The sequence below is a fragment of the Pseudophryne corroboree genome, unplaced genomic scaffold (genome assembly GCF_028390025.1).
Source record: "Pseudophryne corroboree isolate aPseCor3 unplaced genomic scaffold, aPseCor3.hap2 scaffold_223, whole genome shotgun sequence".
Lineage (NCBI taxonomy): Eukaryota > Metazoa > Chordata > Amphibia > Anura > Myobatrachidae > Pseudophryne > Pseudophryne corroboree.
In genome coordinates, this window is record NW_026968879.1 from 139,538 (window position 1) to 165,085 (window position 25,548).

The 25,548-nt window shown below is 47.2% G+C and overlaps 16 non-coding genes and 1 pseudogene across 16 annotated transcripts; 11 read left to right on the forward strand and 6 right to left on the reverse strand.

Moving 5' to 3' along the window:
• Positions 1–245: 245 nt before the first annotated feature.
• Positions 246–361, reverse strand: LOC135008948 (U5 spliceosomal RNA). Its single transcript, XR_010208548.1, has one exon. It is a non-coding gene; the product is annotated as a U5 spliceosomal RNA (small nuclear RNA).
• Positions 362–631: 270 nt separating this feature from the next.
• LOC135008901 (U5 spliceosomal RNA) lies at positions 632–747 on the reverse strand. The gene has a single exon (XR_010208504.1). It is a non-coding gene; the product is annotated as a U5 spliceosomal RNA (small nuclear RNA).
• Positions 748–891: 144 nt separating this feature from the next.
• On the forward strand, positions 892–1,055 carry LOC135008694 (U1 spliceosomal RNA). The gene has a single exon (XR_010208345.1). It is a non-coding gene; the product is annotated as a U1 spliceosomal RNA (small nuclear RNA).
• Positions 1,056–5,883: 4,828 nt separating this feature from the next.
• LOC135008968 (U5 spliceosomal RNA) lies at positions 5,884–5,996 on the reverse strand. Its single transcript, XR_010208568.1, has one exon. It is a non-coding gene; the product is annotated as a U5 spliceosomal RNA (small nuclear RNA).
• A 275-nt stretch (positions 5,997–6,271) lies between these two features.
• Positions 6,272–6,387, reverse strand: LOC135008929 (U5 spliceosomal RNA). Its single transcript, XR_010208530.1, has one exon. It is a non-coding gene; the product is annotated as a U5 spliceosomal RNA (small nuclear RNA).
• Positions 6,388–6,673: 286 nt separating this feature from the next.
• LOC135008962 (U5 spliceosomal RNA) lies at positions 6,674–6,790 on the reverse strand. The gene has a single exon (XR_010208562.1). It is a non-coding gene; the product is annotated as a U5 spliceosomal RNA (small nuclear RNA).
• Positions 6,791–7,823: 1,033 nt separating this feature from the next.
• On the forward strand, positions 7,824–7,936 carry LOC135008969 (U5 spliceosomal RNA). The gene has a single exon (XR_010208569.1). It is a non-coding gene; the product is annotated as a U5 spliceosomal RNA (small nuclear RNA).
• A 4,787-nt stretch (positions 7,937–12,723) lies between these two features.
• On the reverse strand, positions 12,724–12,887 carry LOC135008657 (U1 spliceosomal RNA). Its single transcript, XR_010208309.1, has one exon. It is a non-coding gene; the product is annotated as a U1 spliceosomal RNA (small nuclear RNA).
• Positions 12,888–13,031: 144 nt separating this feature from the next.
• Positions 13,032–13,147, forward strand: LOC135008914 (U5 spliceosomal RNA). The gene has a single exon (XR_010208516.1). It is a non-coding gene; the product is annotated as a U5 spliceosomal RNA (small nuclear RNA).
• Positions 13,148–13,417: 270 nt separating this feature from the next.
• On the forward strand, positions 13,418–13,533 carry LOC135008946 (U5 spliceosomal RNA). Its single transcript, XR_010208547.1, has one exon. It is a non-coding gene; the product is annotated as a U5 spliceosomal RNA (small nuclear RNA).
• A 286-nt stretch (positions 13,534–13,819) lies between these two features.
• LOC135008924 (U5 spliceosomal RNA) lies at positions 13,820–13,935 on the forward strand. Its single transcript, XR_010208525.1, has one exon. It is a non-coding gene; the product is annotated as a U5 spliceosomal RNA (small nuclear RNA).
• Positions 13,936–20,907: 6,972 nt separating this feature from the next.
• On the forward strand, positions 20,908–21,071 carry LOC135008614 (U1 spliceosomal RNA). The gene has a single exon (XR_010208267.1). It is a non-coding gene; the product is annotated as a U1 spliceosomal RNA (small nuclear RNA).
• Positions 21,072–21,223: 152 nt separating this feature from the next.
• Positions 21,224–21,386, forward strand: LOC135008784 (U1 spliceosomal RNA). Its single transcript, XR_010208431.1, has one exon. It is a non-coding gene; the product is annotated as a U1 spliceosomal RNA (small nuclear RNA).
• Positions 21,387–23,810: 2,424 nt separating this feature from the next.
• On the forward strand, positions 23,811–23,974 carry LOC135008811 (U1 spliceosomal RNA). Its single transcript, XR_010208457.1, has one exon. It is a non-coding gene; the product is annotated as a U1 spliceosomal RNA (small nuclear RNA).
• Positions 23,975–24,126: 152 nt separating this feature from the next.
• LOC135008861 (U1 spliceosomal RNA) lies at positions 24,127–24,262 on the forward strand (annotated as a pseudogene).
• Positions 24,263–24,960: 698 nt separating this feature from the next.
• On the forward strand, positions 24,961–25,124 carry LOC135008644 (U1 spliceosomal RNA). The gene has a single exon (XR_010208296.1). It is a non-coding gene; the product is annotated as a U1 spliceosomal RNA (small nuclear RNA).
• Positions 25,125–25,276: 152 nt separating this feature from the next.
• LOC135008759 (U1 spliceosomal RNA) lies at positions 25,277–25,439 on the forward strand. Its single transcript, XR_010208406.1, has one exon. It is a non-coding gene; the product is annotated as a U1 spliceosomal RNA (small nuclear RNA).
• The last annotated feature ends 109 nt before the right edge of the window (positions 25,440–25,548 follow it).

A 25,548-nucleotide genomic window follows, 5' to 3' on the forward strand; every position in this document is an offset into this window, starting at 1 on the left:
CCTCATTCAGCTCAAAGTGAGCACCCAATTTGAAAGAAAGAAAGCAGATTTCTCACCAGGCTTCCCCTTGCTATAAGCATGGTTTGTACTCTTTTCCATGTGCTCCCAGATCTTTCAAGCAATTAGTATGGTCAAGAAAGTTCTGCTTGAAAAGAAACAGACATTTACTGTCATTGTTATACAAATAAACTTACATTAAAGCTAACAAGAAAGCACACTCGTTCTGTCTTTACACTGATAAAAGAAACCCCAATAATATGGGGCATGCAAAAATTGAGATAAAACTCAGTTTTGCTCCTCTCCACGGAAATCTTTAATAAAAGGCGAAAGATTTGCTCATTCTGAAGAGAAACCAGAGCATGACCAAGATTCCACCTGTCGCCTGAGTGCCATGCCAGCAGTCCTCATTCAGATCAAAGTGAGCGCCCAATTTGAAAGAAAGCAGATTTCTCACCTGGCTTCTCCTTGCTATAAGCATGGTTTGTACTGTATTCCATGTGCTCCCAGATATTTCAAGCAAGTAGCATGGTCAAGAAAGTTCTGTTTGAAAAGAAACAAACATTTACTGTAATTTCTATGCAAATGAGCTTTCATTAAAGCACACTCATTATATCTTTAAACCGATAAAAGAAACCCCAAAAAGATGGGGCATGCAAAAATTGAGGTAAAACTCAGTTTTGCTCCTCTCCACGGAAATCTTTAGTAAAAGGCGAAAGATTTGTTCGTTCTGAAGAGAAACCAGAGCATGACCAAGATTTTCATCTGAAAATATGTGTTCTCCCTGCAGTTGTTGTCCCCAGATGAGAGTTCCCTTGTGCTGCCTCAGTTGAATCTCCTTTACTTGACAGAGATGTGCCTGAGCAGCGGCCCTCCCCAGCCCTATCCCAAATCATACTTATTTTGCATAGGAGATACCATGGTCATGAAGATTGTTCTCCCAGGGTGAGGTTCATTCATTGCATTCTGGGTATGCTGACCCCTGTGATTTCCCCAAATGTGGGAAACTCGACTGCATTATTTGTGGTAGTGGGGGACTGTGTTTGTGCTTTCCTCTGGTCAGCTCTGGTAAAAGTCAGATTTCTTTGTCTCAGATCTTCCTCTAGCCTTGTTCTTCTTTCGAGAGTTCCCTTGTGCTGCCTCAGTTGGATCTCCTTCACTTGACAGGGAGTGCCCGAGCAGCAATCCTCCACAGCTCTAGCCCAACTCCTACTTACCTGCCAGGTGAGATACTATGATCTTCACTGTTAGGGCAATCAGGATGTGGAATTCCCTGCCAGGGAAGGTGGTAATGGCGGACTCTGTAATTGGATTTAAAAAAGGAATGGATACATTTCTGAATGAAAAAGCTATCCAAGGTTATAATACTTAAAATATCAACATGGTTAATCCGGGGGTAACATGAGTTATAGTAGCTAACTAGTCATAAAACATTATTCAGCAAGTATGTAGAATCATCACAACTTAAAACAGGTTGAACACGATGGGCAATTTGCCTCTATTCAACCTCAAAAACTATGTTACTATATGTTACTATATTACTATGTTACTGTAGTATACAGAAAACCAAAATGCAATGAACAGTGATAGTGAGCACTGATGAGGATACTAGAACTGACACTGAGCAGCAAGATGCAGCACTGGACTATTAGTAATGTACTGTAGTATGCTGAGCACCACAATGCAGCACAAGACAATGAGCAGTGATACTGAGCACTGATGAGGATACTACTGAGAACTGACACTGAGCAGGAGAGACACACTACTAGTATTACTGAGCAGCAATAAGTAACCACTGATACTGAGCACTGATATTGAGAATTCCACTGAGAGAACATAGCCACGTCCATTCCGCTCTATCTTCAATGCACGAGTAAAAATGGCGGCAACGCGCAGCTCTTTATATGGAATCCGAATCTCGCGAGAATCCGACAGCGGGATGATGACATTTTCCCTTGTTCAGGTTTTCCGAGTCAGGCGGGAACAACCGAGCCTGCCTCGGACCAGTGTAAACAACGTGGAGTTCGTGGGGAATTCGGTTCTCGGAGAACCGAACCCGCTCCTCTCTACCTTATACCTATCAATTTTTTTATTTTCAATCTAAGCCCCTGCAGTTTTCTGTAAGCATCTGCTTCGCTATGATGATCAACAAGTCACAAGGGCAAACACTCAGGGCTTGAGGCGTAGATCTTAGGACCAGCTGCTACAAGCATGGCAGAGGTGTCACTATCACTGGTGACACCCAGAGAGGTGGCGAGGGAGATTGTAATGCAGTGCGCGCAGATAAGCAGCGCAATGGTAAAAAGGAGGCATGGTTTCATAGGTAGGGGCGTGGCCTGGCGGCCTGAATCTACATTTTGTTGCTCCGGGTGTCCCGGGGGTTGGGGGCTGCACCCGGGGACTAGTGTGTGAGCGGTGCTGGCTCCTGCACAGTGAAAGGGCATGGCCACCCAGCATGACGCCTCCCTTCTTGACCATGCTGTAATTGCAGTCGCACTGCAGTTCAGCGTGATCATAAAAAATGGTGTAGCCTCCTGCTGGTGCAGACTGTATGTGCGCGCAGGAAGCCGCCACCATTTTTGTGATCACAGCGGCTGAATGTGATGTCATACAGCCGCTGTGACCACGCCCCCTGTGTCTCCTCCGTTGCAGACCCCATTTTGAAGCCTTGCCCCCGCACCGCTCCATCCCTGACTTGGAAATGGAGTGTTGCTGACCCACCTATCCCCCCCCCCCGCCCCGATTGACAGGCAGAGGCGATCGCATTCTCTACGGGGTGCCGCAGAAAATGCAGGCACATGCGTATGCTCTTAGCAATTTTTGCAGTTGGATCGCTTATTGTGATTGCAATCCAACCTGAATCAGGCCCTAATACCTATCACAATGCGCTGCGGGCAGTACAAAATTGGGTTAATATAGGAGAAAACCCCCCAGACCTGTGCTCCTTAACTGTACCTGGTGGCTAGTGGAGCGGCTGCCCAGTAATCAGTGTCCACGCCAGTGCGCACACGGTCCACCCCCTACGGCCACGCTCCCCTTCATCAGCGGCCTCGTGATCCGGAAGGGTGGTGTGTGTGTGACTGACCTTAGGATGAAACCGGAGCCTCCGCTGCAGTGACCCAGCAACCAGGGCATGGGAGTATACAGCGCCGCTGGGAGTGATGAAGCTGCAGTAAAGATGTCTATTAGACCTAGCCTGCTGCAGCCCTTGTAGATTCTCATAAAACAAGTTCTTCTTTTCTTGTCAAAATTTATAGCTAAGAATAGGCTGCCTGAGGCAGGCCCCTGTTAAGTGGCCTGCTACTGAAGGCACCAACTACAAACTGAGCTCCCTGTTCATGGAAGCGGGGTTATAGAGGAGAATGCACTGAGCATCTTGGGAACACTCAAAAGCTTTGAGCCGGTTGGTGCCTCAGATCAAGATCCTACTCTACACCCCAATGTGAATCCTTGTGGAGTCCAGTGTACCCCACAGAAGAAATTAATGTGTCACACCCATTGGCAGCAACCTTAGAATAGCTGCTGACGGGCACAATTGAGAATGGAAGGGGGGGGGGCGGGGGGACATTTGAATCCAGCACATAAATGCAATTCAAATATGTAATTTGTACCTTCCTATTTTAAAATATAATGGATGAACCTCACCCTGTGAGAACAATCTTCATGATCAAGAGATCTCATATGCAAAATAAGTATGAGTTGGGATAGGGCTGGGGAGGGTGGCTGCTCGGGCAGCCCCTCCCCCGTCAAGTTAAGGAGATTCAACTGAGGAAGCACAAGGGAACTCTCGTCTGGGGACAACAACTGCAGGGAGACCACATCTTTTCAGATGAACATGGGAGGGCGGAAGGCTGCCTAATACTGAAGCACCATCAAATATCAAACCATATGCAACATCTAGTACAAGCATTCCTGGGGGAAGGTCTGCAGCAGACGGATTTGCATACAGTGATGTTATCCAAGCAGTGGGCCAAAGTTGGCTGGAACCCTCATCTGCATATGAAAAGAGAAAAGGGGCGTGCAGGGCATGGCGGCCTTTTGCAGTGCTTGGATGACCCCTAGTTCTCATTAAACACCCCCACCCTCCTTTGGTGTGGGGCTCATGTTGGCCATGCCCCATCCCCTGAAGCATTCAAGCTGATTTCTGGCAGCAGCTGGGCACTGTAACAGCTCCAGAGCTGTTCTGTAAGGCAAGTAAAAGGGTGTGGGCCCTGCAGCACCACCTGTAGTTTGCATTGTGCGTTGGAAGGCACAAAGTAAGCAGACGGGAGGAGAAGTCAGGATAGTGCGCAAGGGCATCCTTTTCTCTTAGTCCGTAGAGGATGCTGGGGTCACATTAAGAACCATGGGGTATAGACGGGATCCGCAAGAGACATGGGCACTTTAAGACTATCAAAGGGTGTGAACTGGCTCCTCCCTCTATGCCCCTCCTCCAGACTCCAGTTATAGGAACTGTGCCCAGGGAGACGGACATTTTCCAGGAAAGGATTTATTGTTAAACTAAGGTGAGCATCTTACCAGCTCACACCTTAAGCATGCCGCAGAACGTGGCATTCAACAGAACACAAGCCAACGGCATGAACAATTGCAGCAAAAAGCTGACCAGAACCATAACACAACATGTGTATAACCACAAGTAATAACTGCAGACACAGTATGGACTGGGACGGGTGCCCAGCATCCTCTACAGACTAAGAGAAAAGGATTTACCGGTAGGTATTAAAATCCTATTTTCTCATACGACCTAGAGGATGCTGGGGTCACATTAAGAACCATGGGGTTATACCAAAGCTCTTGAACGGGTGGAAGAGTGCGTACGACTCTGCAGCACCGAATGACCCAACTTGAGGTTATCATCGGCCAAGGTATCAAACTTGTAAAACTTAGCAAAAGTGTTTACTAAATAGCTGCTCGGCAAAGTTGCAATGCCGAGACTCCCCGACCAGCTGCCCAGGATGAACCCACCTTTCTAGTAGAATGGGTCTTCACCTAAATCAGTAACGGCAATCCTGCCGTGGAATGAGCATGCTGAATCTTACCACAGATCCAGCGCATAATGCTCTGCATGGAAGCAGGACACCCAATCCTGTTGGGAGCATACAGGACAAACAGAGCCTCTGTTTTCCTAATCTGAACCGTTCTGGTGACATAAATTTTCAAAGTTCTGACCACAGCCAGAGACTTTGACTCAACGAAGGTGTCAGTGGCCAAAGGCACCATGTGGAAAGATGAACCACCTTCGGCAGAAATTGTTGACGTGTCCTCAATTCTGCTCTATCTTCATGAAAGATCAAATAAAGGCTCTTGTGATACTGCATGGTTTGTACTGTTTTCCATGTGCTCCCAGATCTTTCAAGCAAGTAGCATGGTCAAGAAAGTTCTGTTTGAAAAGAAACAAACATTTACTGTCATTGTTATGCAAATAAACTTACATTAAAGCTAACAAGAAAGCACACTCGTTCTGTCTTTAAACTGATAAAAGAAACCCCAATAATATGGGCATACCTCCCAACTTTGTCGGCTCGCAAAGAGGGACACACGCGCGGCGAAGTCGCGAGCGCTCCCAAAAAGGGCGTGGCCTAAGTAAAAGGGGGCGTGGCTTCGCGGGAGGACCCGCGATCGCGAGTCACGCCCCCGTTTTCGGCACTGAGGGGGCATGCCCAGCGCTCTGTGAGCCGCTGGCATGCCACCTCTCCCTCTGACTTCAGTGAATAGACGCTGTGCGCATGCGCACAGCGTCTATTCACCGCTGCTCTGCTAAGCAGGGCAGCGACAGACAGAGCCTCCCAATTGTCCTCCCCACTGCGGGACACTGCGGCCCGCAGGTGGGACAGCGGGACAGTCCCCAAAAAACGGGACTGTCCCGCGAAAATCGGGACAGTTGGGAGGTATGATATGGGGCATGCAAAAATTGAGATAAAACTCAGTTTTGCTCCTCTCCACGGAAATCTTTAATAAAAGGCGAAATATTTGTTAGTTCTGAAGAGAAACCAGAGCATGACCAAGATTCCACCTGTCGCCTGAGTGCCATGCCAGCAGTTCTCATTCAGCTGAAAGTGAGCACCCAATTTGAATGAAAGAAAGCAGATTTCTCACCAGGCTTCCCCTTGCTATAAACATGGTTTGTACTCTTTTCCTTGTGCTCCCAGATCTTTCAAGCAATTAGTGTGGTCAAGAAAGTTCTGTTTGAAAAGAAACAAACATTTACTGTAATTTCTATGCAAATGAGCTTACATTAAAGCACACCCGTTCTATCTTTAAACAGATAAAATAAAACCCCAATAAGATGGGGCATGCAAAATTTGAGATAAAACTCAGTTTTGCTCCTCTCCACGGAAATCTTTAGTAAAAGGCGAAAGATTTGTTCGTTCTGAAGAGAAACCAGAGCATGACCAAGATTCCACCTGTCGCCTGAGTGCCATGCCAGCAGTCCTCATTCAGCTCAAAGTGAGCACCCAATTTGAAAGAAAGAAAGCAGATTTCTCACCAGGCTTCCCCTTGCTATAAACATGGTTTGTACTCTTTTCCATGTGCTCCCAGATCTTTCAAGCAATTAGTATGGTCAAGAAAGTTCTGCTTGAAAAGAAACAGACATTTATTGTCATTGTTATGCAAATAAACTTACATTAAAGCTAACAAGAAAGCACACTCGTTCTGTCTTTAAACTGATAAAAGAAACCCCAATAATATGGGGCATGCAAAAATTGAGATAAAACTCAGTTTTGCTCCTCTCCACGGATAATCTTTAATAAAAGGCGAAAGATTTGTTCGTTCTGAAGAGAAACCAGAGCATGACCAAGATTCCACCTGTCGCCTGAGTGCTGTGCCAGCAGTCCTCATTCAGATCAAAGTGAGCGCCCAATTTGAAAGAAAGCAGATTTCTCACCTGGCTTCTCCTTGCTATAAGCATGGTTTGTACTGTATTCCATGTGCTCCCAGATCTTTAAAGCAAGTAGCATGGTCAAGAAAGTTCTGTTTGAAAAGAAACAAACATTTACTGTCATTGTTATGCAAATAAACTTACATTAAAGCTAACAGGAGGGGAGGGGGGGGGGTGCAGCGGGAGCCTAATAGCTGTGGTGGCGCTTGTCACAAAAAGAGGCAGCAGCAGGTACTGATGCGGGAGCCGGTCGCGGGATTGGGGGGGTAGCGCGGATAACAATTTGCACTGGATTGTAGGGAGAGGCGGCGCCCGATGCGGCAGCAGTGCGGACCAGGCCAGCGGGTGACTCTCCTTCATGTGCCCTGTGCCCAAATGCAGGGGTGATGGGGGGGGGGGGGGACGCGGCGCGGGAGACCATCGCGTGGGGGAGCGGCGGGTAGTCAGTGATGCGGAGCGGACCAGGCCAGCGGGTGACTCTCCTTCATGTGCCCTGTGCCCAAATGCAGGGGTGATGGGGGGGGGACGCGGGAGACCATCGCGTGGGGGAGCGGCGGGTAGTCAGTGATAGGCTGATACTGTGGGACCCGGGACCCCGGACTCAGGAGCACAGGCGGCAGCAGGCTGCACATAGCCCACATAACATAGTGGAATGTGTTATGATCGCAGAGGTGGGGGGGCGGCGGCACGGCAGGGTTGCAGAAGTAGGCACACAGTCAGTCAACTCACTTTTGAAGGCAGAGTCAGACAGACGTGGTGGGCGCACACGAGCAGCTCCTCTGTTTCTGCTGAGGAACATGATATAAAAGTGTTCTCTTTCACTTTCGTTCACTAACCAGTGGTCGCCGCCCATAGGCAGCTGCCTAAAGCTGCCTAGTGGTAGCGCCGGCCCTGGCTGAATGAGAACTGCTGGCATGGCACTCAGGCGACAGGTGGAATCTTGGTCATGCTCTGGTTTCTCTTCAGAACTAACAAATATTTCGCCTTTTATTAAAGATTTCCGTGGAGAGGAGCAAAACTGAGTTTTATCTCAATTTTTGCATGCCCCATATCATACCTCCCAACTGTCCCGATTTTTGCGGGACAGTCCCGTTTTTTGGGGACTGTCCCGCTGTCCCACCTGCGGGCCGCAGTGTCCCGCAGTGGGGAGGACAATTGGGAGGCTCTGTCTGTCGCTGCCCTGCTTAGCAGAGCAGCGGTGAATAGACGCTGTGCGCATGCGCACAGCGTCTATTCACTGAAGTCAGAGGGAGAGGTGGCATGCCAGCGGCTCACAGAGCGCTGGGCATGCCCCCTCAGTGCCGAAAACGGGGGCGTGACTCGTGATCGCGGGTCCTCCCGCGAAGCCACACCCCTTTTACTTAGGCCACGCCCTTTTTGGGAGCGCGCGCGACTTCGCCACGCGTGTGTCCCTCTATGCGAGCCGACAAAGTTGGGAGGTATGCCCATATTATTGGGGTTTCTTTTATCAGTTTAAAGACAGAACGAGTGTGCTTTCTTGTTAGCTTTAATGTAAGTTTATTTGCATAACAATGACAGTAAATGTTTGTTTCTTTTCAAACAGAACTTTCGTGACCATGCTACTTGCTTGAAAGATCTGGGAGCACATGGAAAACAGTACAAACCATGCAGTATCACAAGAGCCTTTATTTGATCTTTCATGAAGATAGAGCAGAATTGAGGACACGTCAACAATTTCTGCCGAAGGTGGTTCATCTTTCCACATGGTGCCTTTGGCCACTGACACCTTCGTTGAGTCAAAGTCTCTGGCTGTGGTCAGAACTTTGAAAATTTATGTCACCAGAACGGTTCAGATTAGGAAAACAGAGGCTCTGTTTGTCCTGTATGCTCCCAACAGGATTGGGTGTCCTGCTTCCATGCAGACCATTATGCGCTGGATCTGTGGTAAGATTCAGCATGCTCATTCCACGGCAGGATTGCCGTTACTGAATTAGGTGAAGACCCATTCTACTAGAAAGGTGGGTTCATCCTGGGCAGCTGGTCGGGGAGTCTCGGCATTGCAACTTTGCCGAGCAGCTATTTAGTAAACACTTTTGCTAAGTTTTACAAGTTTGATACCTTGGCCGATGATAACCTCAAGTTGGGTCATTCGGTGCTGCAGAGTCGTACGCACTCTTCCACCCGTTCAAGAGCTTTGGTATAACCCCATGGTTCTTAATGTGACCCCAGCATCCTCTAGGTCGTATGAGAAAATAGGATTTTAATACCTACCGGTAAATCCTTTTCTCTTAGTCTGTAGAGGATGCTGGGCACCCGTCCCAGTCCATACTGTGTCTGCAGTTATTACTTGTGGTTATACACATGTTGTGTTATGGTTCTGGTCAGCTTTTTGCTGCAATTGTTCATGCCGTTGGCTTGTGTTCTGTTGAATGCCACGTTCTGCGGCATGCTTAAGGTGTGAGCTGGTAAGATGCTCACCTTAGTTTAACAATAAATCCTTTCCTCGAAATGTCCGTCTCCCTGGGCACAGTTCCTATAACTGGAGTCTGGAGGAGGGGCATAGAGGGAGGAGCCAGTTCACACCCTTTGATAGTCTTAAAGTGCCCATGTCTCTTGCGGATCCCGTCTATACCCCATGGTTCTTAATGTGACCCCAGCATCCTCTACGGACTAAGAGAAAAGGATGCCCTTGCGCACTATCCTGACTTCTCCTCCCGTCTGCTTACTTTGTGCCTTCCAACGCACAATGCGAACTACAGGTGGTGCTGTAGGGCCCACACCCTTTTACTTGCCTTACAGAACAGCTCTGGAGCTGTTACAGTGCCCAGCTGCTGCAAGAAATCAGCTTGAATGCTTCAGGGGATGGGGCATGGCCAACATGAGCCCCACACCAAAGGAGGGTGGGGGTGTTTAATGAGAACTAGGGGTCATCCAAGCACTGCAAAAGGCCGCCATGCCCTGCACGCCCCTTTTCTCTTTTCATATGCAGATGAGGGTTCCAGCCAACTTTGGCCCACTGCTTGGATAACATCACTGTATGCAAATCCGTCTGCTGCAGACCTTCCCCCAGGAATGCTTGTACTAGATGTTGCATATGGTTTGATATTTGATGGTGCTTCAGTATTAGGCAGCCTTCCGCCCTCCCATGTTCATCTGAAAAGATGTGGTCTCCCTGCAGTTGTTGTCCCCAGACGAGAGTTCCCTTGTGCTTCCTCAGTTGAATCTCCTTAACTTGACGGGGGAGGGGCTGCCAGAGCAGACACCCTCCCCAGCCCTATCCCAACTCATACTTATTTTGCATATGAGATTTCTTGATCATGAAGATTGTTCTCACAGGGTGAGGTTCATCCATTATATTTTAAAATAGGAAGGTACAAATTACATATTTGAATTGCATTTATGTGCTGGATTCAAATGTCCCCCCCCCCCCTTCCATTCTCAATTGTGCCCGTCAGCAGCTATTCTAAGGTTGCTGCCAATGGGTGTGACACATTTATTTCTTCTGTGGGGTACACTGGACTCCACAAGGATTCACATTGGGGTGTAGAGTAGGATCTTGATCTGAGGCACCAACCGGCTCAAAGCTTTTGACTGTTCCCAAGATGCTAAGTGCATTCTCCTCTATAACCCCGCTTCCATGAACAGGGAGCTCAGTTTGTAGTTGGTGCCTTCAGTAGCAGGCCACTTAACAGGGGCCTGCCTCAGGCAGCCTATTCTTAGCAATAAATTTTGACAAGAAAAGAAGAACTTGTTTTATGAGAATCTACAAGGGCTGCAGCAGGCTAGGTCTAATAGACATCTTTACTGCAGCTTCATCACTCCCAGCGGCGCTGTATACTCCCGTGCCCCGGTTGCTGGGTCACTGCAGCGGAGGCTCCGGTTTCATCCTAAGGTCAGTCACACACACACCACCCTTCCGGATCACGAGGCCGCTGATGAAGGGGAGCGTGGCCGTAGGGGGTGGACCGTGTGCGCACTGGCGTGGACACTGATTACTGGGCAGCCGCTCCACTAGCCACCAGGTACAGTTAAGGAGCACAGGTCTGGGGGTTTTTCTCCTATATTAACCCAATTTTGTACTGCCCGCAGCGCATTGTGATAGGTAATAGGGCCTGATTCAGGTTGGATTGCAATCACAATAAGCGATCCAACTGCAAAAATTGCTAAGAGCATACGCATGTGCCTGCATTTTCTGTCAATCGGGGCGGGGGGGGGGGATAGGTGGGTCAGCAACACTCCATTTCCAAGTCAGGGATGGAGCGGTGCGGGGGCAAGGCTTCAAAATGGGGTCTGCAACGGAGGAGACACAGGGGGCGTGGTCACAGCGGCTGTATGACATCACATTCAGCCGCTGTGATCACAAAAATGGTGGCGGCTTCCTGCGCGCACATACAGTCTGCACCAGCAGGAGGCTACACCATTTTTTATGATCACGCTGAACTGCAGTGCTAATGCAATTACGGCATGGTCAAGAAGGGAGGCGTCATGCTGGGTGGCCATGCCTTTTCACTGTGCAGGAGCCAGCACCGCTCACACACTAGTCCCCGGGTGCAGCCCCCAACCCCCGGGACACCCGGAGCAACAAAATGTAGATTCAGGCCACCAGGCCACGCCCCTACCTATGAAACCATGCCTCCTTTTTACCATTGCGCTGCTTATCTGCGCGCACTGCATTACAATCTCCCTCGCCACCTCTCTGGGTGTCACCAGTAATAGTGACACCTCTGCCATGCTTGTAGCAGCTGGTACTAAGATCTACGCCTCAAGCCCTGAGTGTTTGCCCTTGTGACTTGTTGATCATCATAGCGAAGCAGATGCTTACAGAAAACTGCAGGGGCTTAGATTGAAAATAAAAAAATTGATGGGTATAAGGTAGAGAGGAGCGGGTTCGGTTCTCCGAGAACCGAATTCCCCACGAACTCCACGTGGTTTACACTGGTCCGAGGCAGGCTCGGTTGTTCCCGCCTGACTCGGAAAACCTGAACAAGGGAAAATGTCATCATCCCGCTGTCGGATTCTCGCGAGATTCGGATTCCATATAAAGAGCTGCGCGTTGCCGCCATTTTTACTCGTGCATTGAAGAGAGAGCGGAATGGACGTGGCTATGTTCTCTCAGTGGAAATCTCAATATCAGTGCTCAGTATCAGTGGTTACTTATTGCTGCTCAGTAATACTAGTAGTGTGTCTCTCCTGCTCAGTGTCAGTTCTCAGTAGTATCCTCATCAGTGCTCAGTATCACTGCTCATTGTCTTGTGCTGCATTGTGGTGCTCAGCATACTACAGTACATTACTAATAGTCCAGTGCTGCATCTTGCTGCTCAGTGTCAGTTCTAGTATCCTCATCAGTGCTCACTATCACTGTTCATTGCATTTTGGTTTTCTGTATACTACAGTAACATAGTAATATAGTAACATATAGTAACATAGTTTTTGAGGTTGAATAGAGGCAAATTGCCCATCGTGTTCAACCTGTTTTAAGTTGTGATGATTCTACATACTTGCTGAATAATGTTTTATGACTAGTTAGCTACTATAACTCATGTTACCCCCAGATTAACCATGTTGATATTTTAAGTATTATAACCTTGGATAGCTTTTTCATTCAGAAATGTATCCATTCCTTTTTTAAATCCAATTACAGAGTCCGCCATTACCACCTTCCCTGGCAGGGAATTCCACATCCTGATTGCCCTAACAGTGAAGATCATAGTATCTCACCTGGCAGGTAAGTAGAAGTTGGGCTAGAGCTGTGGAGGATTGCTGCTCGGGCACCCCCTGTCAAGTGAAGGAGATCCAACTGAGGCAGCACAAGGGAACTCTCGAAAGAAGAACAAGGCCTCTAGGAAGATCTGAGACAAAGAAATCTGACTTTTACCAGAGCTGACCAGAGGAAAGCACAAACACAGTCCCCCACTACCACAAATAATGCAGTCGAGTTTCCCACATTTGGGGAAATCACAGGGGTCAGCATACCCAGAGTGCAATGAATGAACCTCACCCTGGGAAAACAATCTTCATGACCATGGTATCTCCTATGCAAAATAAGTATGATTTGGGATAGGGCTGGGGAGGGCCGCTGCTCAGGCACATCTCTGTCAAGTAAAGGAGATTCAACTGAGGCAGCACAAGGGAACTCTCATCTGGGGACAACAACTGCAGGGAGAACACATATTTTCAGATGAAAATCTTGGTCGTGCTCTGGTTTCTCTTCAGAACGAACAAATCTTTCGCCTTTTACTAAAGATTTCCGTGGAGAGGAGCAAAACTGAGTTTTACCTCAATTTTTGCATGCCCCATCTTTTTGGGGTTTCTTTTATCGGTTTAAAGATAGAATGAGTGTGCTTTAATGAAAGCTCATTTGCATAGAAATTACAGTAAATGTTTGTTTCTTTTCAAACAGAACTTTCTTGACCATGCTACTTGCTTGAAAGATCTGGGAGCACATGGAATACAGTACAAACCATGCTTATAGCAAGGAGAAGCCAGGTGAGAAATCTGCTTTCTTTCAAATTGGGCGCTCACTTTGATCTGAATGAGGACTGCTGGCATGGCACTCAGGCGACAGGTGGAATCTTGGTCATGCTCTGGTTTCTCTTCAGAATGAACAAATCTTTCGCCTTTTATTAAAGATTTCCGTGGAGAGGAGCAAAACTGAGTTTTATCTCAATTTTTGCATGCCCCATATTATTGGGGTTTCTTTTATCAGTTTAAAGACAGAACGAGTGTGCTTTCTTGTTGGCTTTAATGTAAGTTTATTTGTATAACAATGACAGTAAATGTCTGTTTCTTTTCAAGCAGAACTTTCTTGACCATACTAATTGCTTGAAAGATCTGGGAGCACATGGAAAAGAGTACAAACCATGCTTATAGCAAGGGGAAGCCTGGTGAGAAATCTGCTTTCTTTCTTTCATATTGGGTGCTCACTTTGAGCTGAATGAGGACTGCTGGCATGGCACTCAGGCGACAGGTGGAATCTTGGTCATGCTCTGGTTTCTCTTCAGAACGAACAAATCTTTCGCCTTTTACTAAAGATTTCCGTGGAGAGGAGCAAAACTGAGTTTTGTCTCAATTTTTGCATGCCCCATATTATTGGGGTTTCTTTTATCAGTTTAAAGACAGAACGAGTGTGCTTTCTTGTTAGCTTTAATGTAAGTTGCCATAGATGCAGTGAAACACGCGTGTAGGGCACGGCGTGTCCGCGTGTATTTGACTCATGTGAAATGTTATAAAACAAAAATATATGATTATGATGTTAGCTGTTAGTCTCCACTAATAGGGAATAGAAGCTGAGCTATAAGAAAGGAATACACTAGATATGATGTCACTTAGCAATTACAATGTCTAAAGTGCATACAGATAGCTACTAATAACTCTTGATAAGAAAGTATATCAGTGTGGGTATATTTATATGATGGGATATTGGGACTAGTGAATATATATCACTCCTGCTGTCCAGATTGGCAATAACCAGACAATTATGATAAGAGTAGAGATGTCACATGGGCTGCTATAGATATTAATTTAATGCTGTATGTGTCATTTGTTACAAATGGATACATTTTCTATGAGTCAGCCTAGCAGCTGCATGTTCTAACAGAACACTATCCTCACACAGAATCTGCTAACCTTGAGATAACTAAATGACAGTGTGTAACAGTCTCTTTACTATAAGACTGTTACAAAGTAATATATATATTTGAAGTCAGTCTAGCAGCTGTGTGTTCCAGCAGTTTATAAGACAAAGAAAATCTCCTATTGTGGAATCTAGACACATGGGACTGCTGGCCTGTGTCATACTATTTCTATGTAATACCAGTAACATGTATATAACTGTTACATAATTGTTACAAATGGATAAATCTTTGAGTCAGCCTAGCAGCTGCATGTCCTAACAGGACACCATAAATCCTTTACAGTGTAACAAATTGATTGGTAACACTTAAAGGCTGGAGAGCAGTTATATGCCTTACTAGCATACTCAATATACCACATTATTACACCAGTTACCACGATTATTGACAGCGCATTTGATATATTATATTACCCTCACACTGAGTCTGTTTACCTTTAGATAACTAAGTGACCGAATATGTAACAGTTTCTCTATCATAAGACTGTTACAAAGTGAGATAGATATATTTGGAAGTCAGTCAAACAGCTGTGTGTTTCAGCGGTTTATAAGAAAATTCCTCATTGTGGAATCTGGACCACTAAGGGTTATTATATATATAGCACATGGAATTGCCACATCTCCCTATATGATAATTTCATTACACTGTAACATAATAAGAATTAACTCTTTAACAGTGTAAATAGAGAGTAATGAATCTCTGACACATGGAATATATTATTTCTTAGATGAATTGGATAAACCATTATGACAGACACTTTGCTTCCTAATAAGAATTGAGGTGGCTATACCTCTAAGGAAAGCATTATTGCCTACGCCTAGATCAGATTAAATAAGATCTGGCTGAATATATGAAGGAAGGTTGCTATTTATATGAGAATTGGAATTGCTATATTCCTTAAGGCAACCCCACCGATTGATATATGTTGTCAATTAAGTATATCTGAACGGCTATATTTGGACCAGATTTAATAAGATCTGGCTGATTATATGAAGGAGGGCTGCTATTTATATTGGAATTGCCATATTCCTTAAGGCAACCGCACCTGTTGGTATATCTCGCCAATTAACTATATCTAAACAGCTAAATTAAAGCTATTCATCATTTTTTTAGTTTGGATATTAATAAATATGATCTTTCCATGATGCATAGAGATTTCCCTATCAAGTGATTCCTTATCCGATATAGAAAGCTATCCCCCTATGGTATTGAATTTAGGAATATAGTCTTAGGGGACACAGAGAAATAAGTGATCCCCATCTACCTAAGCACCCCACAAATTGGAGGTTAGCTTACCGGTTATACTCAATCACCCCCACAAATTCGCCAATGGGGATGGCTTCCCGGGAGGTAACCCCTATTGAGTGAAGGGAGTATATAGGATATGACCCAGTGGTACCTGACGACATAGATACTAACAGCTATTTAATAACATTACGCTAGAAAGTGATTATTAGCAACATATATATCTATATAAACAACCCCGCCAGGGTTGTGCCTTCAAAAATAATCACACACGGACACGCTTTTTAAACCTTTTTTTCACATCTCTTTATTCTTCTAATGCACATGTATGTTAGTTCTGTGATTTTAACCTTTATGTTTCACTGCAGTTTGGGATAATAATATTAATATTTATCCAATTTTAATACATACTTAATAAAGGTTATATTTTATGATTCATTCATTCTGTCCAGTGCGTCAACAGTGCAGATTTCTTCTTGTTTTTTCTCCCAAATTCTATAACAATGACAGTAAATGTTGTTACTTTTCAAACAGAACTTTCTTGACCATGCTACTTGCTTGAAAGATCTGGGAGCACATGGAAAACAGTACAAACCATGCAGTATCACAAGAGCTTTTGATCTTTGATCTTTCATGAAGATAGAGCAGAATTGAGGACACGTCAACAATTTCTGCCGAAGGTGGTTCATCTTTCCACATGGTGCCTTTGGCCACTGACACCTTCGTTGAGTCAAAGTCTCTGGCTGTGGTCAGAACTTTGAAAATTTATGTCACCAGAACGGTTCAGATTAGGAAAACAGAGGCTCTGTTTGTCCTGTATGCTCCCAACAGGATTGGGTGTCCTGCTTCCATGTAGACCATTATGCGCTGGATCTGTGGTAAGATTCAGCATGCTCATTCCACGGCAGGATTGCCGTTACTGAATTAGGTGAAGACCCATTCTACTAGAAAGGTGGGTTCATCCTGGGCAGCTGGTCGGGGAGTCTCGGCATTGCAACTTTGCCGAGCAGCTATTTAGTAAACACTTTTGCTAAGTTTTACAAGTTTGATACCTTGGCTGATGATAACCTCAAGTTGGGTCATTCGGTGCTGCAGAGTCGTACGCACTCTCCCACCCGTTCAAGAGCTTTGGTATAACCCCATGGTTCTTAATGTGACCCCTGCATCCTCTAGGTCGTATGAGAAAATAGGATTTTAATACCTACCGGTAAATCCTTTTCTCTTAGTCCGTAGAGGATGCTGGGCACCCGTCCCAGTCCATACTGTGTCTGCAGTTATTACTTGTGGTTATACACATGTTGTGTTATGGTTCTGGTCAGCTTTTTGCTGCAATTGTTCATGCCGTTGGCTTGTGTTCTGTTGAATGCCACGTTCTGTGGCATGCTTAAGGTGTGAGCTGGTAAGATGCTCACCTTAGTTTAACAATAAATCCTTTCCTCGAAATGTCCGTCTCCCTGGGCACAGTTCCTATAACTGGAGTCTGGAGGAGGGGCATAGAGGGAGGAGCCAGTTCACACCCTTTGAAAGTCTTAAAGTGCCCATGTCTCTTGCGGATCCCGTCTATACCCCATGGTTCTTAATGTGACCCCAGCATCCTCTACGGACTAAGAGAAAAGGATGCCCTTGCGCACTATCCTGACTTCTCCTCCCGTCTGCTTACTTTGTGCCTTCCAACGCACAATGCGAACTACAGGTGGTGCTGCAGGGCCCACACCCTTTTACTTGCCTTACAGAACAGCTCTGGAGCTGTTACAGTGCCCAGCTGCTGCAAGAAATCAGCTTGAATAGTTCAGGGGATGGGGCATGGCCAACATGAGCCCCACACCAAAGGAGGGTGGGGGTGTTTAATGCGAACTAGGGGTCATCCAAGCACCGCAAAAGGCCGCCATGCCCTGCATGCCCCTTTTCTCTTTTCATATGCAGATGAGGGTTCCAGCCAACTTTGGCCCACTGCTTGGATGACATCACCGTATGCAAATCCGTCTTCTGCAGACCTTCCCCCTGGAATGCTTGTACTAGTTGTTGCATATGGTTTGATATTTGATGGTGCTTCAATATTAGGCAGCCTTCCACCCTCCCATGTTCATCTGAACAGATGTGGTCTCCCTGCAGTTGTTGTCCCCAGACGAGAGTTCCCTTGTGCGTCCTCAGTTGAATCTCCTTAACTTGACGGGGGAGGGGCTGCCCGAGCAGCCACCCTCCCCAGCCCTATCCCAACTCATACTTATTTTGCATATGAGATCTCTTGATCATGAAGATTGTTCTCACAGGGTGAGGTTCATCCATTATATTTTAAAATAGGAAGGTACAAATTACATATTTGAATTGCATCTATGTGCTGGATTCAAATGTCCCCCCCCCCCCTTCCTTTCTCAATTGTGCCCGTCAGCAGCTATTCTAAGGTTGCTGCCAATGGGTGTGACACATTCATTTCTTCTGTGGGGTACACTGGACTCCACAAGGATTCACATTGGGGTGTAGAGTAGGATCTTGATCTGAGGCACCAACCGGCTCAAAGCTTTTGACTGTTCCCAAGATGCTCAGCGCATCCTCCTCTATAACCCCGCTTCCATGAACAGGGAGCTCAGTTTGTAGTTGGTGCCTTCAGTAGCAGGCCACTTAACAGGGGCCTGCCTCAGGCAGCCTAATCTTAGCTATTAATTTTGACAAGAAAAGAAGAACTTGTTTTATGAGAATCTACAAGGGCTGCAGCAGGCTAGGTCTAATAGACATCTTTACTGCAGCTTCATCACTCCCAGCGGCGCTGTATACTCCCGTGCCCTGGTTGCTGGGTCACTGCAGCGGAGGCTCCAGTTTCTTCCTAAGGTCAGTCACACACACACCGCCCTTCCGGATCACGAGGCCGCTGATGAAGGGGAGCGTGGCCGTAGGGGGTGGACCGTGTGCGCACTGGCGTGGACACTGATTACTGGGCAGCCGCTCCACTAGCCACCAGGTACAGTTAAGGAGCACAGGTCTGGGAGTTTTACTCCTATATTATCCCAATTTTGTACTGCCCGCAGCGCATTGTGATAGGTAATAGGGCCTGATTCAGGTTGGATTGCAATCACAATAAGCGATCCAACTGCAAAAATTGCTAAGAGCATACGCATGTGCCTGCATTTTCTGCGGCACCCCGCAGAGAATGCGATCGCCTCTGCCTGTCAATTGGGGCGGGGGGGGGGAGAGGGGGGTCAACAACACTTTATATGAGAGCCGACCAGGGGAAACACAAATTATGCATATATGGAAATACAGCGCTACTGGGTAAACATAAAATTATTGTGTTTTTTTCCTGGGTCATATAGCGCTGGGGTGTGTGCTGGCATACTCTCTCTCTCTGTCTCTCCAAAGGGCCTTGTTGGGGAACTGTCCTCAGATAAGAGGATTCCCTGAGTGTATGGTGTGTCGGTACACGTGTGTCGACATGTCTGAGGTAGAAGGCTCTCCTAGAGAGGAGCAGGAGCAAATTAATGTGGTGTCTCCATCGACAACGCCGACACCTGACTGGATGGATATGTGGAATGTTTTAAGTGCTAATGTAAACTTATTACACAAGAGATTAGACAAAGCTAAAGCTAGGGAACAGTCAGGGAGTCAACCCATGCCTGTCCCTATGTCGCAGGGACCTTCGGGGTCTCAAAAGCGCCCACTATCCCAAATAGTTGACACAGATACCGACACAGATTCTGACTCCAGTGTCGACTACGATGATGCAAAGTTACAGCCAAAATTGGCTAAATGTATTCGATATATGATTATTGCAATAAAAGATGTTTTGCACATCACAGAGTCCCCTGTCCCTGACACGAGGGTACACATGTATAAGGGAAAGAAACCTGAGATAACCTTTCCCCCCTCACATGAGTTGAACGAATTATGTGAAAAAGCTTGGGAATCTCCAGACAAAAAGCTGCAGATTCCCAAAAGGATTCTTATGGCGTATCCTTTCCCGCCAATGGACAGGATACGGTGGGAATCCTCCCCTAGGGTGGATAAAGCATTGACACGCTTATCCAAAAAGGTAGCGCTGCCATCCCAGGATACGGCTACCATCAGGGACCCTGCTGACCGCAAGCAGGAGGTTACCCTAAAGTCCATTTACACACATTCTGGTACCTTACTCAGACCGGCAATTGCGTCGGCCGGGGTTGTAGCGCGGTGGCAGCATGGACAGATACCTTATCAGCAGAGATTGAGACCCTAGATAAGGATGCTATGTTATTGACCATTGGGCATATAAAAGATGCTGTCCTATATATGAGAGATGCTCAAAGTGACATTAGTCTACTGGGTTCTAGAATAAACGCTATGTCGATTTCTGCTAGACGAGTCCTATGGACCCGGCAATGGACAGGTGATGCCGACTCAAAAAGGCATATGGAGGTTTTACCTTACAGGGGTGAGGAATTGTTTGGGGAAGGTCTCTCGGACCTAGTCTCCACAGCTACAGCTGGTAAATCAAATTTTTTGCCTTATATTCCCTCACAGCCTAAGAAAGCACCACATTATCAAATGCAGTCCTTTCGATCACAGAGAAACAAGAAAGTACGAGGTGCGTCCTTTCTTGCCAGAGGTAAGGGCAGAGGGAAGAAGCTGCACAACACAGCTAGTTCCCAGGAACAGAAGTCCTCTACGGCCTCTACAAAATCCACCGCATGACGCTGGGGCTCCGCTAAAGGAGTCCGCCCAGTTGGGGGCACGTCTTCGAGTTTTCAGCCACATCTGGGTTCATTCGCAGGTGGATCCCTAGGCAATAGAAATTGTTTCTCAGGGTTACAAGCTGAAATTCGAAGAGGTGCCTCCTCGCCGGTTTTTCAAATCGGCCCTACCATCTTCTCCCCAGGAAAGGGAGATAGTGTTAAATGCAATTCACAAATTGTATCTTCAACATATGCAGATGAGGGTTCCAGCCAACTTTGGCCCACTGCTTGGATGACATCACCGTATGCAAATCCGTCTTCTGCAGACCTTCTCCCAGGAATGCTTGTACTAGTTGTTGCATTTGGTTTGTTGTTTGGGCGTGCTTCAGTATTAGGCAGCCTTCTGCCCTCCCATGTTCATCTGAAAATATGTGTTCTCCCGGCAGTTGTTGTCCCCAGATGAGAGTTCCCTTGTGCTGCCTCAGTTGAATCTCCTTTACTTGACAGAGATGTGCCTGAGCAGCGGCCCTCCCCAGCCCTATCTCAAATCATACTTATTTTGCATAGGAGATACCATGGTCATAAAGATTGTTCTCCCAGGGTGAGGTTCATTCATTGCATTCTGGGTATGCTGACCCCTGTGATTTCCCCAAATGTGGGAAACTCAACTGCATTATTTGTGGTAGTGGGTGACTGTGTTTGTGTTTTCCTCTGGTCAGCTCTGGTAAAAGTCAGATTTCTTTGTCTCAGATCTTCCTCTAGCCTTGTTCTTCTTTCGAGAGTTCCATTGTGCTGCCTCAGTTTGATCTCCTTCACTTGACAGGGGGGTACCCGAGCAGCGACCCTCCCCAGCTCTAGCCCAACTCCTACATACCTGCCAGGTGAGATACTATGATCATGAAGGTGCTTCTCCCAGGGCAAGGCTCACCCATTGCACTCTGGGTGTGCTGCTCCTGCGATTTCCCCAAATGTGGGAAACTTGACTGCATAATTTGTGTTTCCCCTGGTCGGCTCTCGTATAATTCAGATCTCTTTGTCTCAGGTCTCTCTCCAGCCTAGTTTGCTGTCTGTTTCCACTTCTGTTTTCTTGAGCCGCTCCCTTCTATGCCCTTGCGCACTATCCTGACTTCTCCCGTCTGCTTACTTTGTGCCTTCCAACGCACAATGCGAACTACAGGTAGTGCTGCAGGGCCCACACCCTTTTACTTGCCGTACAGAGCAGCTCTGGAGCTGTTACAGTGCCCAGCTGCTGCAAGAAATCAGCTTGAATGCTTCAGGGGCTGGGGCATAGCCAACATGAGCAGCAAGATGCAGCACTGGACTATTAGTAATGTACTGTTGTATGCTGAGCACCACAATGCAGCACAAGACAATGAGCAGTGATACTGAGCACTGATGAGGATACTACTGAGAACTGACACTGAGCAGGAGAGACACACTACTAGTATTACTGAGCAGCAATAAGTAACCACTGATACTGGGCACTGATATTGAGATTTCCACTGAGAGAACATAGCCACGTCCTCTCCGCTCTCTCTTCAATGCACGAGTAAAAATGGCGGCAACGCGCAGCTCTTTATATGGAATCCGAATCTCGCGAGAATCCGACAGCGGGATGATGACATTTTCCCTTGTTCAGGTTTTCCGAGTCAGGCGGGAACAACCGAGCCTGCCACGGACCAGTGTAAACCACGTGGAGTTCGTCGGGAATTCGGTTCTCGGAGAACCGAACCCGCTCCTCTATATATACTATATTACTATGTTACTGTAGTATACAGAACACCACAATGCAATGAGCAGTGATAGTGAGCACTGATGAGGATACTAGAACTGACACTGAGCAGCAAGATGCAGCACTGGACTATTAGTAATGTACTGTAGTATGCTGAGCACCACAATGCAGCACAAGACAATGAGCAGTGATACTGAGCACTGATGAGGATACTACTGAGAACTGACACTGAGCAGGAGAGACACACTACTAGTATTACTGAGCAGCAATAAGTAACCACTGATACTGAGCACTGATATTGAGATTTCCACTGAGAGAACATAGCCACGTCCTCTCCGCTCTCTCTTCAATGCACGAGTAAAAATGGCAGCAACGCGCAGCTCTTTATATGGAATCCGAATCTCGCAAGAATCCGACAGCGGGATGATGACATTTTCCCTTGTTCAGGTTTTCCGAGTCAGGCGGGAACAACCGAGCCTGCCTCGGACCAGTGTAAACCACGTGGAGTTCGTGGGGAATTCGGTTCTCGGAGAACCGAACCCGCTCCTCTCTACCTTATACCCATCAATTTTTTTATTTTCAATCTAAGCCCCTGCAGTTTTCTGTAAGCATCTGCTTCGCTATGATGATCAACAAGTCACAAGGGCAAACACTCAGGGCTTGAGGCGTAGATCTTAGGACCAGCTGCTACAAGCATGGCAGAGGTGTCACTATCACTGGTGACACCCAGAAAGGTGGCGAGGGAGATTGTAATGCAGTGCGCGCAGATAAACAGCGCAATGGTAAAAAGGAGGCATGGTTTCATAGGTAGGGGCGTGGCCTGGTGGCCTGAATCTACATTTTGTTGCTCCGGGTGTCCCGGGGGTTGGGGGCTGCACCCGGGTACTAGTGTGTGAGCTGTGCTGGCTCCTGCACAGTGACAGGGCATGGCCACCCAGCATGACGCCTCCCTTCTTGACCATGCTGTAATTGCAGTCGCACTGCAGTTCAGCGTGATCATAAAAAATGGTGTAGGCTCCTGCTGGTGCAGGCTGTAGAGAAAAGCTGCTGTGACCACGCCCCCTGTGTCTCCTCCGTTGCAGACCCCATTTTGAAGCCTTGCCCCCGGACTAAGAGAAAAGTATGCCCTTGCGCACTATCCTGACTTCTCCTCCCGTCTGCTTAATTTGTGCCTTCCAACGCACAATGCGAACAACAGGTGGTGCTGCAGGGCCCACACCCTTTTACTTGCCTTACAGAACAGCTCTGGAGCTGTTACAGTGCCCAGCTGCTGCAAGAAATCAGCTTGAATGCTTCAGGGGATGGGGCATGGCCAACATGAGCCCCACACCAAAGGAGGGTGGGGGTGTTTAATGCGAACTAGGGGTCATCCAAGCACTGCAAAAGGCCGCCATGCCCTGCATGCCCCTTTTCTCTTTTCATATGCAGATGAGGGTTCCAGTCAACTTTGGCCCACTGCTTGGATAACATCACCGTATGCAAATCCGTCTGCTGCAGACCTTCCCCCAGGAGTGCTTGTACTAGTTGTTGCATATGGTTTGATATTTGATGGTGCTTCAGTATTAGGCAGCCTTCCGCCCTCCCATGTTCATCTGAAAAGATGTGGTCTCCCTGCAGTTGTTGTCCCCAGATGAGAGTTCCCTTGTGCTGCCTCAGTTGAATCTCCTTTACTTGACAGAGATGTGCCTGAGCAGCGGCCCTCACCAGCCCTATCCCAAATCATACTTATTTTGCATAGGAGATACCATGGTCATGAAGATTGTTCTCCCAGGGTGAGGTTCATTCATTGCATTCTGGGTATGCTGACCCCTGTGATTTTCCCAAATGTGGGAAACTCGACTGCATTATTTGTGGTAGTGGGGGACTGTGTTTGTGCTTTCCTCTGGTCAGCTCTGGTAAAAGTCAGATTTCTTTGTCTCAGATCTTCCTCTAGCCTTGTTCTTCTTTCGAGAGTTCCCTGGTGCTGCCTCAGTTGGATCTCCTTCACTTCACAGGGGGGAACCCGAGCAGCGACCCTCCCCAGCTCTAGCCCAACTCCTACTTACCTGCCAGGTGAGATACTATGATCATGAAGGTGCTTCTCCCAGGGCAAGGCTCAACCATTGCACTCTGGGTGTGCTGCTCCTGCGATTTCCCCAAATGTGGGAACCTTGACTGCATAATTTGTGTTTCCCCTCGTCGGCTCTCGTATAATTCAGATCTCTTTGTCTCAGGTCTCTCTCCAGCCTAGTTTGCTGTCTGTTTCCACTTCTCTTTTCTTGAGCCGCTCCCTTCTATGCCCTTGCGCACTATCCTGACTTCTCCCGTCTGCTTACTTCGTGCCTTCCAACGCACAATGCGAACTACAGGTAGTGCTGCAGGGCCCACACCCTTTTACTTGCCTTACAGAGTAGCTCTGGAGCAGTTACAGTGCCCAGCTGCTGCAAGAAATCAGCTTGAATGCTTCAGGGGCTGGGGCATAGCCAACATGAGCCCCACACCGAAGGAGGGTGGAGGTGTGTAATGCGAACTAGGGGTCATCCAAGCGCTGCAAAAGGCCGCCATGCCCTGCACGCCCCTTTTCTCTTTTCATATGCAGACGAGGGTTGAAGCCAACTTTGACCCACTGCTTGGATGACATCACCATATGCAAATCCGTCTGCTGCAGGCCTTCCCCCAGGAATGCTTTCACTAGTTGTTGCATTTGGTTTGCTGTTTGGGGGTGCTTCAGCATTAGGCAGCCTTCTGCCCTCCCATGTTCATCTGAAAATATATGTTCTCCCTGCAGTTGTTGTCCCAAGATGAGAGTTCCCTTGTGCTGCCTCAGTTGAATCTCCTTTACTTGACAGAGATGTGCATGAGCAGCGGCCCTCCCCAGCCCTATTCCAAATCATACTTATTTTGCATAGGAGATACCATGGTCATGAAGATTTTTCTCCCAGGGTGAGGTTCATTCATTGCATTTTGGGTATGCTGACCCCTGTGATTTCCCCAAATGTGGGAAACTTGACTGCATTATTTGTGGTAGTGGGAGACTGTGTTTGTGCTTTCCTCTGGTCAGCTCTGGTAAAAGTCAGATTTCTTTGTCTCAGATTTTCCTTTAGCCTTGTTCTTCTTTCGAGAGTTCCCTTGTGCTGCCTCAGTTGGATCTCCTTCACTTGACAGGGGGGTACCCGAGCAGCGACCCTCCCCAGCTCTAGCCCAACTCCTACTTACCTGCCAGGTGAGATACTATGATCATGAAGGTGCTTCTCCCAGGGCAAGGCTCACCCATTGTACTCTGGGTGTGCTGCTCCTGCGATTTCCCCAAATGTGGGAAACTTGACTGCATAATTTGTGTTTCCCCTGGTCGGCTCTCGTATAATTCAGATCTCTTTGTCTCAGGTCTCTCTCCAGCCTAGTTTGCTGTCTGTTTCCACTTCTCTTTTCTTCAGCCGCTCCCTTCTATACCCTTGTGCACTATCCTGACTTCTCCTCCCG